General features: G+C 42.5%; 1 long non-coding RNA gene across 1 annotated transcript; it reads left to right on the forward strand.

Annotated features, from left to right (window-relative positions):
* The first annotated feature begins 277 nt into the window (after positions 1–277).
* Positions 278–3,753, forward strand: LOC106826673 (uncharacterized). The gene is made up of 3 exons (XR_011494014.1): positions 278–387; positions 3,298–3,411; positions 3,618–3,753. It is a non-coding gene; the product is annotated as an uncharacterized lncRNA (long non-coding RNA).
* The last annotated feature ends 17,237 nt before the right edge of the window (positions 3,754–20,990 follow it).

A 20,990-nucleotide genomic window follows, 5' to 3' on the forward strand; every position in this document is an offset into this window, starting at 1 on the left:
GTGAATTTTCTCAAAATCGCTCTTATCTACATCAAATTTATATTTGTAGTTGTCCCTCCCTGGTTTTTCTTCTTGTCTCCAATAAAAAAATTTCCGTCGGTATTATAATCAAGCTGAAAATGTACGTGATCCATGACCCAGTATTTTTTTCTGTCTATTCATCTCCTTGCCTATTTTCCTGTTGACTTAATCTACTTATTTTTTTCTGGAAGATCTCTTTAGTTATTAAGAGGATGAGGCTGCAGAGAGAGCCATACTAATTATGTGTGTCCCTTTCCTCCAGAATCTCAAACTCCCCCAAAATAGACACAGAGGTCAGACACTGTCGTCGTGGAGCTCAGAGGTCAGTGGGGAAGATGGAGTATGAATAAAGTGTTACAATGCAACGTAAGTGCTATAACGGATGTCCACTCCAGGTACGGGTGTGGCACAGAGCAGCGGATGAACTCAGTGGGGGTGGAGGCAGGAAAGCGTTACAGTCAAGGAACAGTTGAGCTGGATCTTAAAGAATTAGTAGTTCAGTGGACAAGGTGGGGAGGTAGCCATTAAATATTTGTTAGATTAGTAAACGAAGGGCATATCCCACAGAGAAAACAACGGGTGCCAAAAGAGTGACAAAGTGACACAGCTCTGTCTCTTCAGGAAAAGGGCAGGCTCAGTCTAGCTAAAGCAGGTGGGAGGAAGAGAGAGCTGGCAAATGGGCCTGAGAGCTCAAAAACTAAAATAAAGAATATACCTAAGAAAATTAGATGAAGGAAATAATACTGATAAAAGCAGAAAATACTGGTTTAAAACTCATAAAACAGCATTAACAGATAATTCCAATAATTGTTTCTTCAATAGAAAGAAAGAACAAGAGAGGAGAGACAGCAAGAGATAGGAAAGGCAGGAAGAAGGGAAGGAGGGAGGATAGAAAGACGTCTTGTAAGTTTAATCAGGGGAAAAGGAAAACACGTACAAAGTAAATGTATTGAAAGTGTATTTATAGAGGGCTCGATACTTCCCAGGTCCTGGGCAAGGTGTTGGGGACAAACAGCTGTATAGACAGACACGTTGTCTGCCTTTGAGGAGCTGAATTTTAATGAAGAAAGTGCTTCTTTAAACACATAACTATACAGACAAAATATTACCCACTAATTGATAGGGTTGTGAAGGCAAATTAAAGAATACACTGAGAGGTTGTAGCAAGGTCAGAAATGAACTTGGGGCTGGGTGCTGGATCGTGAAAGGCTATCTGAAGATGTTGCGTTTAAGCCAGCATCTGGGAGAGGAGGATGAGTTAACTAGACAAAGAGTGACTGCAAAAGCAATCCAGGGAGAAAACCAGCCTGTGTGAAGGTCTTGAGGTAGGAAAGTCCAAGTCACTGGAAGAAGGTGAGTGGGGCTGCAGTGAACAGAGGAAGCAGAGAGTTTCCAAGACTTACAGGGAGGGTGACCAACAGTGTCAGTTTGGCCAGGACTAGGGGGAGGGTCCTGGCATGTGAGACTTTCAGATTTAAAACTGGGACAGTCCCAGGCAAACCTGGATGAATTGGTCACCCTATTTACAGGTCTCATTCAAGATTTTGGACCTTAGCAGCAGAACAGTGTGGCAGCCGTAATCAAGGCAGCCATAGTGAGGATGGACAGAAATGGATGGATTCAAGAAATATTTAGATGTAAATTGATAGCACTTGAGGACAAAATGATAGCCAGGGAAGTAGGTAGGGCAGGGGGAATAATCAGGAATGAACTGCAGATTTTCTGGCTTTGGAACCTAGAAGGATATGCATAAAAAAAGAATTAATATGCAAACAAAAGACACTAAATTTCTTTGACATCAACTGTCAAGTGAGAGCTCAATGTTTGATCACATTTGAGCACACGGGAATAAATTGTGGTACCCTCCATCTCTCCCATCCCTCGGATTGAAACAGAAAGTGGGCCTGGTAGAAACCCAAATGTGCTCCAGACAGAATTGGAATTCAGTTTCAACCTTTAAAGAAGTGGAGTGTTCCTCATCCTGATAAGGGAATATTACTCAACATAATAAGAAAAGGGAAAACAGGAAGCCTTTGTTACAGACCGCATTCATCCTGCATTCAGATGGCATGTCAAGAACTGTGTTACTCTTGTCCCCCGACCAACCCTTAGACTCCCGTAATTAACCCAGAGGAAATTGTGACTGAATTATGAAGTCCTTTCAAAACCAAACATTTGACACATCTGTTATAGAAAACTTATAAAAAGCACAGTGGATGCTTCTAAATTTTATAATTATGTTAATTCAAACTTAAAGACACTCCCATGAATTTTATAAAAAATATTTCCAACTCAGATCACAGAGTTTGTTCTGCCTGCCTTTGAGATGTGGGGAATATTTGCTGTGTGCACTAAATTTACTTCTTTGACTGCCCATGTCACGAGAGCACAGGACTAGAATGAAGACAAGCACGGGAGACCAAGGTTGAGAGTTTATTGAACATGAAGGTCTCATCCACATTCAAAAGCACAATCCCGGTGAGACCTCAGTCGTGTATCTAGACGGTGAGAACTTGCTTCCAGTGCCCCTGAATCCCAAATGGAAGGATGCTTTTCCTGTATGTGGGAGCCGAACGCCAGGGCTGGGAATGGCTGCCAAAATCATTCAGCCCAGTCTTACATCCGCAGTCTGTTTTTCAACACTTCTTCACTCATTTACTAATTTAACAAATATTATTGGCACCTGCTGTATACAAGGCACTCTTCTAGGGACTTGGGATCTGGTGGTGAACAAAACAGACACCAGTTCCTCCTGTCGTTGACGTTATGTTCTAAAGAAAGGATTCGAGTACAAACAATAAGAATAAGCAGTAAACGTAGTGAATAAGTAAGTTAAATAGTACCATAGGTTGGAAGGTGAAAACAGTGCAACAAAGAAATAGGAGGGCGGGGAAAGAGATCAGAGCGATGGTGAGGGGGCAGGGTGCAGCTTAAATAAGGTGGTTGAGTAGCTCCTTGTGAAGATGATGTTTGAAAGCAGATTTGAAAGAGGTGAGGCAGTTAGCCACGGGGATCTCTGGGAGGAAAGCCTGGTTGGTGGTTTTATTTCCCTCCAAGACAGTCCCGAGTGCTCTAAAGTGGGATGTTTAGCAAAGTGCTCCACTGGGTTCAGAAGCTGGGCTTTGCTCAGGTCCCACTCATGAGTCGTGTGTCCTAATCAGTTTGTTCTAGAGTATTCTAAATAGCCCACCACCCTCACAAGTCCCCTGCTCCCAGAGCCCCTGCTTCGGCTCTCCCTGTTGTAGGATAATGGATGTCGTGGAATTGTCTGTTTAGGTGTCCAGCTTCTGCAGGAGGAAGTACAGAAGCTCCGAGATTAGGCCACACAGGGTCGAAACCTGCTTCTGCCGCTGACTGGCTGTCTGTCCTTCATCAGGTCATTTAACCTCTGTGAGTCTCAGTTTCCTTATCTGTAAAGACAAGATGATCATGTCTGTTCAATGGGGGTGTCATTAGTATTCCCAGAGAAATTGGGTGTATAGCGCTTGGCATGGTGCTTGGCACACAGTAAGAACGTAACTAAAACTAAGACTCTGGTGGTGCCCACTCCAGTGCCATCTCCTTGAGGGCAAGGCCCCTCTTGTCTTCCATTCTAGTTGACCAGTGCCTGGCATAGAGCCTGGCCCGTGTAAGGATGGTCGTGAGCAATGGAGTGCAGTTTGTCCAGGAACACCCAGGAGAACACACCCGAAGCCTCACTGGAGGACTCAGCCTCCTCGTCTGGTTGGTAAATAGCCACCCATCCATCCATTCACCAGGATGATGAGTTTTCACACACACACCGAATTCCCTGAATTGACTGTCTAGGGAAGAGAAGATTAGCCAGGATGGGGACATGTATGGCACAGTTTTCTCCCCTACAAGAAAGACTCTAATAAAAGACATTGTTTCTTATCCAAATTATAGTATTTCTTGGCCCTTTTTCCTTTCAAAATGTGTTTTTTGTCTAAAATTAATGCATAATAATAGTAAAATTATTTCTCTGGTGTGTCAGGCTCCAACTTAAACATAGGCTGTGATTCTGTATATAGAAGAGCTTCATAAAGAGAATCAGAACTCTGATCCCAAATGCCTCGCAGTGTGGGTGAAAAGGTAGCAAATTAACTAGACTGTTCCCAAGTTTCCTTTCTTACTGCAGAACTATAACGGCGTGGCGCTCAGACTCTGTCAGTATGCATTGGACTCTGGTGGCTAACGTGCAAAGTCCATAATTACCCGGCCCTTCTGGATGTCCCAGCAGGAACCAAGTGGTGAGGACCTGCAGGCATCTCTGAGCCTCCTGAGGTTGAGGGCCGGTGGGTGGAAACCCCATTCTGGGCCAAGGGAAGTGGCAAGATAGTCGTTCTTGCTGTGAGCTGGTTTGAATACAGATGTGAAGTGAAGAGGTGATAGTGTTGTGACGCTGTCTGCTGTCCAGGCTTGTGGCCCCAGTCCAGCCTGTAGCCTGTCATTGTGAATACATCCGATGGGCGGCTGTGGCAGTGACTCCTCCTTCCACAACGGTCTCCTGGCCTGTCGAGGGTGTGTCCACAGCCGAACAGAAATCCCACCAGTTTTCTACTTTGCCCTGGAACAAAGGTTGACCCAGAGCCTCTTAGCTAATTCTGGCCACTGCTTGTTCTCTCAGTAAAGTTTGACTGGAGCACACCCGCGCCCGCCCATTTATGGACTGTCTGTGAGGGCTTTTGAGCTATGATGGCAGAATTGAGTGGTTGTAGCAGGGGCCTGCAAAGCCTAAAATGTTTATCATCTGACCCTTTACAGAAATGTTGCCAACACCATTCTACGTGAATAAAGGTGTCTGGAGTGCTTGCACCCAGAGAAGGTTGTGAGATCGTTGTCATCACCCAGACGTGGTAGCAGACACCTGCACTCGCACTCAGATGAATCTGGGGCTGGCCTGGGACCTCGACGCAGACATCTGGTTGCAGCCGAAAGACATCGTCCCTCACCTTAAGTTAAGGACGTTAACGTGAAATTGACTGGTCTCGTAGTTTTGTTTGTATTTAATTTTTAAGTTTGTTTGGTTTTAGAGTTGTGTAAGAGCTAAAAGAATAAGGAAGTTTTAGCAGGATGTCTGTTTGTAAATATTTAATTTCTGTTTGAGTAAAAATAATTCAAGTGACACTAGAGCTCCTGGAGCAGTTTCGGAGGGGGATTTGTACACGACTCAGGTTGGAGAAACATGGCTGAAGCTTCTCCCTCTGCCCTTCACGCTGGCTTCCCTGCCTTCTGTTCTCTCTCTGCTCTAAGCTATATCCTTTAACCCAGGGCTGGCAGACATCTTCTGTGCAGGGTAGATAGTAAATATTTTTGATGATCTCTGCTGTTTAGCACAAAAGTGGCCAGAGACAAGGAGTAAACAAATGAGCATGGCCGTGTTCCACTAAAACTTTAATTATGACACTAAAATTTAAATTTCCTACAATTTTCATGTGCTATAAAATATTCTTCTTATTTTGATTGTTTTTTAACCATCTGAAAATGCAAAACTCATCCTTAGCTCCTGAGCCATAAAATAAAAAGACAAGGGACTGGATTTGGCCCAAAGGCCATAGTTTGCAGACCCCCGTCCTGTGATATCAATGAATGTGTCTTTCCAAACAGTAAATTTTGTTGTGTTCTTGCTTAAAAATCTGCACTTGGACCCATGTTTCTTATTGGATTAAGTCCATTCACCAGGCACAGCACTTCCTCCTTTAGGATATTTTTCCAATCCCATTTTCTTCTCTAGCCCTTGATGAAATCTATGCTCTGAACACATTGAACTCATTATCGTTCCTCTGTTTTCCTGCTTTCTTTTTTTCATGTCATCGTGCCTTTTGCATGCAGTCTTAGCCCAGTACACCCATCCCCTCATTCTCCCCTGGCAGCGCCCTAAATGTTCCTCCTGACCCATCCCTCCTGCACAGTGTCCCGTCTGCACAAGCACCGCAGGCTGCTCCTTCCTGCTCCCTCCTGGTACTCAGTGTCCTATTAGAGAGAGCACTTATGAGGGTGAATTCTAATTGTTTATCTGAGGGGTTTCTTGCCCTGATCACAGGAGGCTTTTGAGACAGAGATTCTGGCAATTTATCAACATCTAGCATGGTATCCTGACACCAAGTAGATGGTCAAGAAACATTGGCTTAGCAAATGCTCGAGCAATTATTAGTAATAGAAATAACAGCTACTATTTATGACTCCTTTTTATCCTTCAGACACTGTACTGAGCACTTTGCATGTATGATCTAGTTAGTATATCAGGTTCAATGAATTTTCCCTCCCATTCAGTTTTTTATTAGGTCACAACTCCTTAATGTCATAAGGTACTTACTAAATACTCAACACAAGAATTTTAGGCATCAAAGACAGGTTGATGGGGAAAATATTTGAGTCCCTCAAGTCCCATTGGCTCTGCTTCACGATTAAGTTAATTCCATCTTCTTGCCCTATAGCAGCCCCATGCCCTACAAGAAAGAAAAGCCTACCAAGTTCTTACTAAAGAAAAGATAAAAATAAACTGTTGGCATTTCAGCAGAATTCTGCTTCATCTTTGTCACTGGGCGAAAGTAGGGGTATGCCCTGTGTTAGTGGAGTTGCTTGAACATAAATGAAGCCCGGGTTGAGTCAGAGAGGGCCCCAGAGACCTGACTGTGCATCTTCTGGCTGAGGCGAGAAGAATCCCTTTGTTTGGCAGTGGCTGCTTTCCAAATTGAGAGAGTTCTTAACGACTCTTCAACTGCATTACATCCTGAGGATAATTAGTAATGTTGCTGCTCAGCTCTTCAGCACCAATCAATCAAAGAAGATACACAGAACATGCAATAAATCCAGAGTATGAACCCATTCCAGGGTGGAAAAGGCATCTCCTTCAAGGTTCAATAAAAGAAGTCCATCCTCCTGAGAAATGTATTTAGAGGGGCAAAATTTAAATAAATAAGAGGTTCTTGTTAGTTTTTGTGCAATTACAATTCATTTTTGTCTTGTTCTTCAATGGTTGAGGATACATGGTAGAAAGGTCTTTATGAGAAAACATAATAAAGTGCAAAGTAGGTGAGCTGCTGAGTTTTTCTGAAAACTTGGGATAGTGCCACCTTTTCCAGCTACCTGTCCCAAAGCTCCTTTCCAGAAATGTTCACTGGGTCTTTCCTAGCCTGTGGCATGAACTGAGGCAGACACTGGGGCAGTGACAGAGCCCACTCAAGGGTAGAGTCTGCCTTTGCCCCGTCTAGGCAGGAAGACTCTTCCCTAAACTGAGTGAAGAGGGGATAGTCAACCCTTTGGGGCTGCTACTGAGCAAGGTTGACAGAGATGAGTACAGAAAAATGCTCAGTGAGTTTGACAATGCTGAAGCAAGAGTGAGGTTGCTTGAGGAGTGAATGAAAAGAGAGGGAGTGGAAAAGATGGGTATAGACAAACTGGTTTAATAAAATTTGCTATGAAAGTCAGAGTCACATTGGCAGTAGTGTGCAGGGGAGGGTAAGATCCAAAAGAGCCTTTTGTGAGCATTTTTTTAGTAGAAGAGGCTTATGTACCTAATTTCAAAAGAATTCCTGATGGCAATTGTTGATCTTTTTTCTGTCCTTATAATGTCATCTTTTTGAAAATGTCATGTAAATGGAATCATACAGTAAATCCCTTTCTGAGTCTGTCTTCTTTCCCTTGGAAAAATGCATTTCAGATTCCTCCACATTGTTGTGTGTCTCAATGATTCATTCCTTTTTATTGCTGAGCAGTATCCCTCTGTATGGACCTACCACAGTTTCTTTATCCATTCACCAAAGGGCATTTGTATCATTTCTAGTTTTTGACGATTGTGAAGAGAGAGCTGCAATAAACATTCACACGCAGGTTTTTGTGTGTACATGTTCTCCTTTGTCTTGGGTAAAGACCCAGGAGTGGGATTGCTGAATTATATGATAATTGTATGTTTATTTTTACAATAAACTGCTGAATTATTTTCTAAAGTGGCTGTACCATTTTGCTGTGTGTAATTAGTTCAAAAGTTAGTGAATAAAGTTAAAATTTATGAAAAGCCAAAGGCAAGGATCTGGTAAAGAGGGAGAGGTCAAAGATACAGAATTGCGGGAGGAAAGGTGAATCTTAAAATTTCCAGAGAGTGACATCAGCATCATGGCAGAGTTAGCTCTCCCTCTAAACTCTCCCCTCAAAGATACAATGAAAAGGACATTCATACCCCAACAGAGGACACCCACACAACACAAAAGACATCTGAGAGACCCACGTAGCCATACGTCAGAAGATGGAGGTGCTAGAGCACCCCCCCCCCCAACTGAGGAAGTGGAATGAGGTAAAAGAAAGCTTGTCTTCCTCCCCCAAGCGCAGCACCCCAGGGATTACCAGCAGCCTCCAAGAAGAAAGAGGGGAGGGAGCGGCGGCCCTCCATGGGAACACCATAGATCAAGTTCCCTTACAACCCTGGGGAAAGCCCCCCCAGAGAGGTGACTATCATGGGAGTGTCTGCATCAAGCCAACACCCCTGGAGAGTAGATGGTGTGAGCAGAGCAAGAAGCCCCTGAGATCATGCAGGAGAAAGAAAGCACCCCCCATCCAGTGCCCCAGCCCAGCACCTGGGAGCTGTCCTATGGATCACAGTGTGCTAAAAATATGTAGCTCTTGACCCCCATCCAGTTGCAACGGGTGGGAAGTGGCAATCAAATGCTACCACAATGTGAAAGCACAAATCCATGCCATCTATCAGTATGAAAAAATATATTAAATCTCCAGACCAGAAGGAAAATGACAAGTACCCAGAAGTCAATCCTGAAGACACAGAAATCTGTAACCTAAATGACAGAGAATTCAAAATAGCTATCACTAAAAAACTCAATGAGTTAAAGGGGAATGCAGATAGACAGTTAAGTTCAGGAGCTACTTCACAAGAGAGATTAAAACTATAAGGAAGAACCAACTAGAAATATTGGGAATGAAAAACACAATGTGTGAGATAAAGCAGAATATGGATTCACTGAACAATAGAGCTGATATCATAGAGGAACGAGTCAGCAACATTAAAGACAGAAATATAGAAATGCTTCAGATGGAGGAGGAGAGAGAACGAAGACAAAAAAGAAATGAAGAAACTCTCCAAGAAATATCCGACTCAATTAGGAAATACAACATAAGGATTATAAGTATTCCAGAGGGAGAAAAGAAGGAGAATGGAGAAGAAAGCTTTTAAAGAAATAATAGCAGAGAATTTTGCAAACCTTGGGAAGGAGATGAAAATCCAAGTGAAAGAAGCCAACAGGTCTCCTAACTATATCAATGTAAAAAGACCTACTGCAAGGCATATAGTAGTGAAGGTGGTAAAAGTCAATGACAAGGAAAAAATATGAAGGGCAGCAAGGCAGAAGAAAATAACTTACAAAGGAACCTCTATCAGGCATTCAGTGGATTTCTCAGCAGAAAACTTATAGCCTAGGAAAGAGTGGAATGATATATCAAAATTTATGAAAGACAAAAACTCTCAGCCAAGAATACACTATCCCATGAAAATATCCTTCAGATATGATGGATAAATAAAAATTTTCCCAGATACACAACAGCTAAGGGAGTTTATCACCACAAGCCCCCCCCCCCCAAGAAATCCTCAAGAAGCCCCTCATACCTGGAAAACAAGAAGAAAGAAGTTACAAAGCCCTGAATAAGAAGATAAATAGATAGACAAAATCAGAAAATTGTAGTTATCCATCAGAACAGGTTAGCGAATACTCAAGTAAAACATTAAAGAAAAAGGGAAGGAAAACACCAAAAGCAAAGATAATCTTGTCACTTTAACCACAAACTCACAACACAAGATGGAATAAGATGTGACAAAAACAACTTAGGAGGGGGAGTAGAAAGGGACTGAATTGGCTTAGTCTAAGGAAATAAGAGGCCATCAGAAAATGGAGTATCTTATCTATGAGATTTTGCATACAAACCTCATAGTAACCACTAAACAAAAAAGTAGAACACAGACACAAATAATAAATAAGGAGAAAATTAAGAAAACCAGTATAAAAAAACTATCTAACTGAATTGGTAGTCCAAAATACATAGGATAAGAAAAAAAGGAAATGCTGGAGAACTGGAAAATGAGCAAAAAAAAAAAAAAAAAAAAAAGCAGTATTAATCCTTCTTGTATCGATAACCACTCTAAATGTAAATGGATTGAAGTCTCCAATAGAAAGATACAGAGTGGTGAGATGGATTAAAGAAAAGACCCAACAATATGCTGCCTCCAAGAAACATATCTCAGCTGCAGTGACAAACAAAAGCTCAGAGTGAAGGGATGGAAGATGATACTCCAAGCTAATGGGAAACAAAAGAAAGCAGGTGTTGCAATATTTATATCAGACTAAGTAGACTTCAAGATAAGACAGGTAAAGAGAGACAAAGAGGGGCAGTATATAATGATCAAAGGAACACTCCACCAAGAAGACATAACACTTATAAATATCTATGTACCCAACACAGGAGCACCAAGGTACATAAAGCAGCTATTAACAAACCTAAAAGGAGACAATAGCAACAACACAATAATAGCAGAGGACCTTAACACTCCAGTCACATCAATGGATAGATCATATAGACGGAAAGTCAGCAAGGAAACAGTGGAATTAAATGAAAAACTAGACGAGATGGATTTAATAGGTATATATAGAACACTCCATCCAAAAACAGCAGAATACGCATTCTTCTCAAGTTTGCATGGAACAGTCTCAAGGATAGACCACATGTTGGGAAACAAGACAAGCCTCAATAAATTTAAGAAGATTGAAATAATGACGAGCATCTTTTCTGACCACAATGCTATGAAACGAGAAATTAACTACAAGAAAAAAGCTGAGAAAGGGACCAAGATCTGGAGACTAAACAACATGCTACTGAACAACAAATGGATCATTGAAGAAATTAAAGGAGAAATCCAAAAATATCTGGAGACACATGAAAATGAAAACATACCATACCGACTCTTATGGGATGCAGCAAAAGCAGTACTAAGAGGGAAATTCATTGCAATACAGGCTCACCTTAACAAACAAGAAAAATCCCAAATAAGCAATCTCAAACTACACCTAACTGAATTAGAAAAAGAAGAACATCAAAGCCCAAAGTCAGAAGAAGGAGGTAAATAATAAAAATCAGAGCAGCAATAAATGCAATTAAAAGAAAAACAACAATAGAAAGGATCAACAAAACAAAGCTGGTTCTTTGAGAAGATAAAGAAAACTGACAAACCCCTAGCCAGACTTACAAAGAAAAAAAGAGAGAAAGCTCACATAAATAACATTAGAAATGAAAGAGGAGAAATTACAATGGATATGACAGAAATACAAAATATTATGAGAATACTAGGAAAAGCTATATGCCAACAAATTGGACAATCTAGAAGAAATGGATAAATTCTTAGACTCTTACAACCTCCCAAAGCTGAATCAGGAAGAAAAAGGTAATCTGAATAGACAAATCACAGGTAAAGAAATTGAAACAGTAATCAAAAACATCCCAAAAAATAAAAGTCCAGGACCAGACGGCTTCCCTGGAGAATTCTACCAAACATTCAAAGAGTATTTTAATACATATCCTTCTCAAACTATGCTAAAAAATTAGGGCAGACAGAATACTTCCTAACACGTTCTATGAGGCCAATATCACCCTGATACCAAAGCCTGACAAGGACAACATCAAAAAGGAAAACTACAGGCCAATATTGCTGATTAACATAGATGCAAAAATCCTCAACAAAATATTGGCAAACCAAATACAGCAATATATCAAAAAGATCATACACCATGATCAAGCGGCATTTATACCAGGGACACAGGGATGGTTCAACAACTGCAAGTCAATCAATGTGATGCACCACATTAACAAAAGGAGGAATAAAAACCCCATGATCATCTCAACAGATGCAGAGAAAAGCATTTGACAAGATACAACAGCCATTGATGATAAAAACTCTTAACAAAATGGGGATAGAAGGAAATTATCTCAACATAATAAGGGTCATATATGACAAACCCCAAAACTGAACGCCATCCTTCTGAGAACAAGAACAAGACAAGGGTGCCCACTCTCACCACTCTTATTCAGCATTGTACTGCAGTTTTTGTCCAGAGCTATCAGGCAAGCAAAAGGAATAAAAGGAATTCAAATAGGAAATGAAGAAGCAAAATTCTCACTGTTTGCAGATGACATGATTTTATATATAGAAAACCCTAAAGAATCCATTGGAAAACTATTAGAAACAATCAACAACTACAGTAAAGTTGCAGGGTACAAAATCAACTTTGGAAAATTAGTTGCATTTCTATACTCTAATAATGAACTAATAGAAAGATAACTCAAGAATACAACCCCATTTATAATTGCAACAAAAAGAATAAAATATCTAGGAATAAATTTAATCAAGGAGGTGAAAGTCTTATACAATGGAAACTATAAGATATTACTGAAAGAAATCGATAATGACATAAAGAAATAAATATTCCATGCACATAGGTCAGAAGAATAAAGATAGTTAAAATGTCCATAGCACCCAAAGCAATCCACAAATTCACTGCAATCCCAGTCAGAATTCCAATGACATTCTTCACAGAAATAGAACAAAGACACTTAAAATTCATTTGGGGCAACAAAAGACCCCGAATTGCTAAGGTAATCCTGAGAAAAAACAGCAAAGCTGGAGGGATCACAATCCCTGACTTCAAAACATACTGCAAAGCCATAGTAATCAAAACAGCATGGTACTGGTATAAACACAGGCACACAGATCAATGGAACAGAACTGAAAGCCCAGAAATAAAACCACACGTTTACAGACAGCTAACCTTTAACAAAGGGCTAAGAACATACAATGGAGAAAAGACAATCTCTTCAATAAATGGTGTTGGGAAAACTGGACAGCCACATGCAAAAGAATGAAAGTAGACCAATATCTTATGCCATATACAAACATAAAATACAAATGGATCAAAGACTTGAAGGTAAGACCTGAAACCATAAAACTTCTGGAAGAAAATATAGATAGTACACTCCTTGACATTGATCATAAAAGGATCTTTTTGAATACCATGTCTTCTCAGACAAGGGAAACAAAAGAAAAAATAAACAAGTGGGACTTCATCAAACTAAAGAGCTCCTGCAAGGCAAAGGAAACCAGGATCAAAACAAAAAGACAACACACCAATTGGGAGAAAATATTTGCAAATCATATATTGGACAAGAAGTTAATCTCCATAATATATAAAGAACTCACATGACTCAGCAACAAAAATACAAACAACTCGATCATAAATGGGCAGAGGATATGAACAAACATTTCTCCAAAGAAGATATACAGATGGCCAATAGGTACACGACAAGATGTTCAACATCACTAATCATCAGGGAAATGCAAATCAGAACTACACTAAGATATCACCTTACACCCGTGAAAGTGGCTATAATCACTAAGACAAAAAATAACAAATGTTGGAGAGATTGTAGAGAAAAGGGAACCCTCATACACTGCTGGCAGGAACGCAAACTTGTGCAGCCACTATGGAAAACACTATGGAGATTTCTCAAAAAACTAACATTAGAAATACCATATGACCCAGCCATCCCACTACTGGGTATCTATCCAAAGAACTTGAAATCAACAATTCAAAGTGACTTATGCACCCCTATGCTCATTGCAGCATTATTCACAATAGCCAAGATGTGGAAGCAACCCAAGTGCCCATCGACCGATGATTGGATAAAGAAGATGTAGTATATATGTATGATGGAATACTACTCAGCCATAAAAAAGCAAAATCATCCCATTTGCAGCAACGTGGATGGACATGGACAGTATTATGTTAAGTGAAATACGCCAGACAGAGAAAGACAAACACGTATGATTTCACTCATGAGTGGAAGATAAACAAACACACAGACAACGAGAACAGTTCAGGGGTTACTCTGGGAAGGGGGCTGGGGCGTGGGCACAGGGAGTGAAGGGGAGTGCTTATATGATGACGGACAAGTAATAATGTACAACTGAAACTTCACAATGTTGTAAACTATTATGAACTCAATAAAAAAAAAATCCAGAAAGAAGTGAATGGGATGCAGTGAAGAGGAGCAGGTGCTGGCCTCACACAGAGAAACACCACCTTTCTCATTGGGAGAGGAGACAAGGTGGGTGGGGGTGGGTGCAGTTATTGGCTTGTTAGCAGGAAGTTGAGAGGAAGTTTCCATCTTTGAAACAGAAACTAGCAAAAGAGAAAAGGGGAGGTGGAAGTTTGAGAAGAGTGGAGAAGATTTAAAGCAGTCTGCAGAGTGTGGGGAAATGAGCTGCCTAGAGAAATGTGGTAAGATGTCGGGCAGTGTTGGGCTGGTGATCGGTGATACCAGTCTGCTCGCTGGAAGCAAATGAGTTTATGATACCAGCCAAAGAGTAACTGAAGTGCTGGACGGTTGGTCCCAGGCTGGACAGACAAGCAAGTGAAGGCAGGCAGGGATGATGGATAGAAAGTCAGAGTTAGTTCAATTATTAAGCTATTCTCCCAGCTTCAAACTCATGTGGAGTTGGGATTGATACTCTGTAAACGACATTTCTGCATGGCCAGCTGGCTTCCTATTAGATTCTCCCAATAAAGAGAGAGAAAGGGAGAAAGAGGGAGAGAGAGAGACAGAGAACACTAGAGGATGATTGCAAGGCTGAAGGTGGGAGAAGGGACTTGCTCATTCCCGTGCGCCCGTTGCTGCTGTGACCATCCCCCTTGCAATGCTTCACCGTGTTGTCAGTGACGCTTCCTTCTGGAAGCTGCAGTTGAGTCCAGTTTGCAGCTCTTCCAGCCTCTCAGAACCAGCTTCATGGCACCCTCTCCAAGGCAGCCGCAGCAGCCAGCAGTGCCCCTCCTCTGAGATCTGGGCCCTGGGCCCATGGGCCCTCCTCCAAGCTTCCATGATTCAACACGCCCAACTTCTTCCCTTTGTTTTCCCCTTTCTAGTGGTACTAGCTGCTTCCTGCGGTTGCTCCCTCCCTTAAGGTTAGAATTTTGCCTGTTCGGTTCTCAATACCAGTTAACACTTTTTAATATTAAATTCTTTCTGTTCAAATAATTTGTTTGATTTCTTTCTCTTGAATGGGCCCTGAGGGCTCCAGGAACTGGTGGTACCTAAGAAGTGAAAGAGAAATAGTAATAAAAATATTTGAGGCAGTAAATTGGAAGCTTAGGAGGTTTGTGTGCTTGAATTAGTAACTTAGAGTGGAAGAGTGTGAGCGTGATGACCAGCTGGAGGCTGCTTTGGTCAGCGGATGACTGAGATGGAGTGGGGGGTCAGGTTACTGGACATGAGGGAGTCCCAGGCCTGAGATGCATGGCATGGCCAGTGAAACCAGCCCAGATGACGACGGGGCTGAGGTGGAGAGGAGAAATGTGTGCCAAGAATTAAATAAATAACCAGGCAAAGTCTAGAATGTCATCCGATGAAAGGGATATGCAAAGAATAGGTGGTCAGAGTTGAATGACCTGAACTTCAGAAGAATAGTTTGTCTTTTAATGACATGATCTTACAAAATTTTCCTGAGAGGTGTGCAAAAATGTGAATAAATAAAAAATATACACCAGAGGCTGGCCCCGTGGCCAAGTGGTTCAGTTCACGTGCTCTGCTATGGTGGTCCAGGCTTTCGCCGATTCGAGTCCTGGGGATGGACATGGCACCGCTCATCAGGCCATGCTGAGGCAGCATCCCACATGCCACAACTAGAAGGACCCACAACTAAAAATACATGACTATGTACCAGGGGGCTTTGGGGAGAAAAAGGAAAAATAAATCTTTAAATATATATATACACCAATATATATATATACACCAAAATCCTGAATGGAAAGTCTCAATCATCTCCGATCTTAATCCCAATAGGACTTTCTAGACCTTGATGATAAGTTCCTAATTCTCACCTGTACGAATATTATGTCAGAAACACAGAGTAGAATTTTGAGGGGGGAATGGAGGGGAAGGAGCTTTGAATAGATACTACTATGTATTATACAACAGTAAACCGGTGACATAGGAGTACACAGATCAATGGAACAGACTGGAGAGTCTGGAATTAGATCAAAGAAAATGACATGGAAGTTTAGAATATGATAAAAGTGGCATTTCACGTTTGTGGGGAGAATAATTTGGAGATAATTGCTTAACCATTTGGAAAAAACTATTGAACTTACATAGGCGAATACATAAAGGAAGCAAATGTTCGTAAGTTACAAAAGCAGGGTTAGTAATCAGTGGAAACTGACTCAGTCTTGCTGCTTGAGCCTGATATTTTTTTACCCTGCGTGGGTCTTTGGCTACTGGTATACTGTCCAAAGGCAGTCCCTTTTGTCAAGACTCTTAAGGTTGCAAGTGATGGAAAACTAAACTCAAACTGGCTTAAGACAAAGAGGGAAGTTGACATATGCCACCTAAAAGCCCAAAGACATGTTGGGATATGGCTCATCAAGAGTCTGAAATTGTGTCGTTAGACCTGTTTCATATTCTTTCCAGTCTCTGACTTCCACTCTGTTGGCTTCATTCTCAGGTTCTACCACCTAATGGCGAGATGGAGGCCAGCGTTTCTGAAGCTGACTCCTCCTAGGCTGAAGGGTAGCGGAAAGGAGGGCAAATTCTCTTCCAGCAGCAGCAGCAAAAGTCGTGCTGACTCACACGGGCTCCGGCTGGGTCACATGCCCATTCCTGAACCACTGTTACCAGGAGAATACGGAGTTTCTGTTGGCCAGGTCCAGGCCATGTGTCCTTCCCAGGATCCAAGGGTAGAGCATTAACTCCATTGAAATCACGAGTACCAAGAATCAGCAGAAGGGTCGTTCTCCAGTGGAACTCCGGGAGCTATTCCTCCAAGAAGGAGAAACTAGTAGACAGCTTAAAAATAGTAGTAATAATAACAGCAGATGTCTCCTAGATAAACTGATATGGTTGGGATTCTCCTTGTATTTGTGTTTTACAGTGGTCCCCCTTTATCCACGGTTTTGCTTTCCATGGTTTCAGTTACCTAGAGTCAACCATGGTCTGAAAATATTAAATGCGAAATTCCAGAAATAAACAATTCATAAGTTTTAAATTGCGCCATTCTGAGTAGCATGATGAAATCTCATACCTGGACACTCCAACCCGCCCGGGATGTGAACCACCCCTTTGTCTAGCAGATCCGTGCTGTATACGCTACCCGCCTGTTAGTCACTCAGTAGCCATTTCAGTTATCATATCCACTGTGTGGTATCACAGTGCTAGTGTTCAAGTAACCCTTATTTTACTTAATAATGGCCCCAAAGTGCAACAGTAGTGATGCTGGCAATTCAGATATGCCAAAAAGAAGCTGTAAAGTGCTTATTTTAAGTGAAAAGTTGAAAGTTCTTGACTTAAGGAAAGAAAAAAAATCATACGGTACAGTTGCTAAGATTTACGGTAAGAATGAATCTTCTATGCCTGAAATTATGAATAAGGAAATAGAAATTCATTCTAGTTTTGCTGTTGCACCTCAAATATGCATGAATAGGAAGAAACAGAGTATATGTACAGTTTGGTACTATCCATGATTTCAGGCATCCACTGGGGGTCTTGGCACATATGCCCTGTGGATAAGGGGAGACTACTGTATTTCCCTGAACTCCTCCCCGGTGTCCTGGGGCTCTGACAACTCTTGCTGTCTGCTCATGCTGAGATGTTCCTAGGATGTGCCTGTCCTTGGCCTTCTGTGACTGGATGGAGTCCGTCTTTATCCAAAAACATCCTCTAAGATGAGCCCCAACTCGTTATCTGTAGGGATAGCCTAGAGAACTTGGGTGTTGTGAATATTAATTATTGTCTGCATCAGCATTCTTTCATTGCGGAAATATGCATCCAACATGTTCTACATGCAGGAACTGAGCACATAGAGGAGAACGAGGCAGAAAAGTGGGATTCCTTCAAATGTTACACCGGAACTATGGTTTGTATTGATGTGCATCACCCTTGGTGGCAGCCTTACTGATGCCCAAGCGTAGCCCCATTCTTGGCTTACTGCCTTGTCTCCAGTGGCCCACCAAAGTCCTCGTATCATCATTCCTGAGTCCACACAGGGGTGAGTCATCTCACACCACTGTAGTGAAAGAGTCCAGCACACCTACTGGTACTGTAAACTAATTTGCCCCTGGGGTCTCAGTCTATCCTGCTCATGGGCATTACACTCGAAGCCAAAGATGAGAGAAGAACATGTTGGCCAAATTGAGTAAAAGTCCATCCATCAGCGCTGTGGTGTCAGAGTGGGCAGCCTTCATCCCCTAGATGTTCACGGGGCTCCTGCAGTGACCACAGGATTGTACACAAGGAGGAAGATGGACAGAAGGCGATCCCAGCCTTCCAGGAGCGTGCCCTCTAGGCGGGAAGAAAGGCACGTCCACAAATGGCTGTGTGACAAGGACTCATGCAATAAGAGCATGCATGCAATATATTAACATGGACAGGGAGTTACAGACATGGAAGCACTTTCCAGCTGGTTTGAGGGGTCAGGATGGGAGAAGTATAGCGTTGCTTTTGGTAAGTAGGCCATGTGAACCTGAGCTTGCAGAATGGCTGTGGTGTTTCATAATTTATCCTAAACTACAGCCTCACTCCTCCTTGCTAGTTCTCTATAAACTCTGAGCTTCAGTCCCCAAATATTGAGTGCCTATGTACATTGAAGACACAAAATATTCTCACACCATATCAGTTCTCTGTGGCTGTGTAACAAATTAGTGCAAATACTCAGTGGCTTACACGATGCATTGATTTTCTCACAGTGTCTGTGGGTCAGGAGTTCAGAGCAGCTTTGTTGAGAGGTCCTGATTCAGGGTCTCTCAGAAGGATGCAGTCAAGACGTCAGCTGAGGTCTCTGAAGCTGTGATGGGGACTGGAGAATCTGTTCCCAGCCTCACTTATATGGCTGCTGGCGGGAGACCCCAGTTCCTCGCTGACTATCAGCCAGATATTTCGGATCCTCACCATGTGGACCCCTCCAAAGGGCTTCTTGAGTGTCCCTACAACGTGTCAGGTGGCCATTCCCAGAGCGAGTGATCTGAGAGACAGCGAGGATGAAGCCACAGTGCTTTTATAACCTAGTCTTCAAAGCCACAGACTGTCACTTCCACTCTACTGTATTCATTAGAAGCAAGTTACTAAGTCCAGCTCATACTCAGCGAGAGGGAAAGCAGACTCCACCTCTTGTAGGAAGAAATATCAAAGAATTTGGACACATTGTTAAATCACCCCCAACCCTCCATGCCTTGATCATATGGATCCTGTGCTCGTTCAGGTAGTATGGCGAAGAGGCTAAGAACACAGGCTCTAGAGTCAAAACGCCAGGGTAGAATCTCAGGTCTACCACATACTTTCAGTGGGACTGTCGGCAAATAACTTCACCTCTCGTGCCTCAGTCTCCTTATCTGCAAAGTGGGGATGACGTTCACACCCACTTCATATGGTTGTTGTGTGGACTAAATGAGTCAGTACATGTAAATAGCGTATGAGTGACACGCGTAATACCCGTCATACATGTAAAGTTCCTAGAACAGTGATGGGCACACAGTGAATGCCCAGTAAATGTTAGCTATTTTTATTATCCATTCCCATCTCCACTTGGCAAACTCCTGTTCTTTCAAGACTGAATTTGAATGCCTCCTCTTTTGTTAAGTTTCTAGGTCTCCTGGGCAAATTTCCTTCCTCCCACTCCAAAGGTCCTCTAGCATTTTGATTATTCCTATAATTGGCACTTTTCGAACGGTGTCATCATGGCTTCATTACACCTCTGCATCCGCCCCCAAATGGTGTGGCCCAGGAGGATGGATCCAGACGCCCCAGAGACAGGTCCTCTGGGAGGGGAACGGAGGGGGATGCAGAGCAGCCCGTGGGAGACCCAATTCTGAGACCCAGCAGTGGGGCCATGAGGAATTGGAGGACTGAGATTTGATGGAAAGTGGTTTCCCAACCATGGCAGCCTGGAGGCAACGCCAACTGCTCCCCAGGGCCGCCTGGTGGGAGTTCTTGGAGAGAATGCCACCTTGGGGAGAGAATCCTCTCCACCATGGCTCTGATGCCAGAAGTCTGGGCACACATTACATTCAGACACCTCTCGGGGGAACTGTTAGCCGGTTTCACAAAGAAGGAAGTACATTTTTAGGATCATGTGATATTCTGGAAATGATTTTATACAGGAGAAGCACAAGTCAGGAGGAGGGTGCCTTCAAATTTCCTGAGCATCCGGGGACAGTTGTTTCTGCTATGTAAGATATTAGAAGGACCTGAATTCAATCAAAACTGGCGCCTCTTCACCCGGTATGCCACAGGGGAGTGGTGGGGAGAGGAGCTTGCTCTGCCCAAGTGGACCCAGGGTGCTCTCAACAGAATGATCCTGGATGTTGCACCATAGAAGGCGTGCCATCCACCTTCACAACCCACAAAAGTAACAGACTATTATGCTGTTATTTAAAATGACGCTTCAAAGAAGTTTCCACGCATTGTTCCTATGGCTGTTCCAGGCACAGGCTGTTATCTCTGTGGACTCCACATCTTGGATGTAACAGGCAAGTACATCCCCTCCTTCCCCAGCCTGTAACATTGTAACATTGAAAATGATAGCCTAGATTCTAGAAGGTACATGAAATGGGAATAACTGATGGGAATGTTCAAACCATTCTAAACATTTTCAAATACAGCTTCTCTCCAGTTGAAGGGTGTCCTGAAGACCCCATGGCCATAAGACGGGCCTGTGGTCATCTGTTTTGATTTGCCTAATTGATCTCCATTTAAAAACCATCTCTTCCAAGTCATGTAGCTTGGAGTGGGATGGGGGGGTCAGTAATTCCCTCAACATCTATCTGGCTCCAAGAGTGGGCACATGACAGGGGCCTGACCTGGCCAATCAGGGCTTTCAACCATCAGAGCTGGGGCAGATCACAAAGAGTTGATATGTTTGTTGTGATTGACAT

Source organism: Equus asinus, chromosome 14 (genome assembly GCF_041296235.1).
Source record: "Equus asinus isolate D_3611 breed Donkey chromosome 14, EquAss-T2T_v2, whole genome shotgun sequence".
Classification (NCBI taxonomy): Eukaryota; Metazoa; Chordata; class Mammalia; order Perissodactyla; family Equidae; genus Equus; species Equus asinus.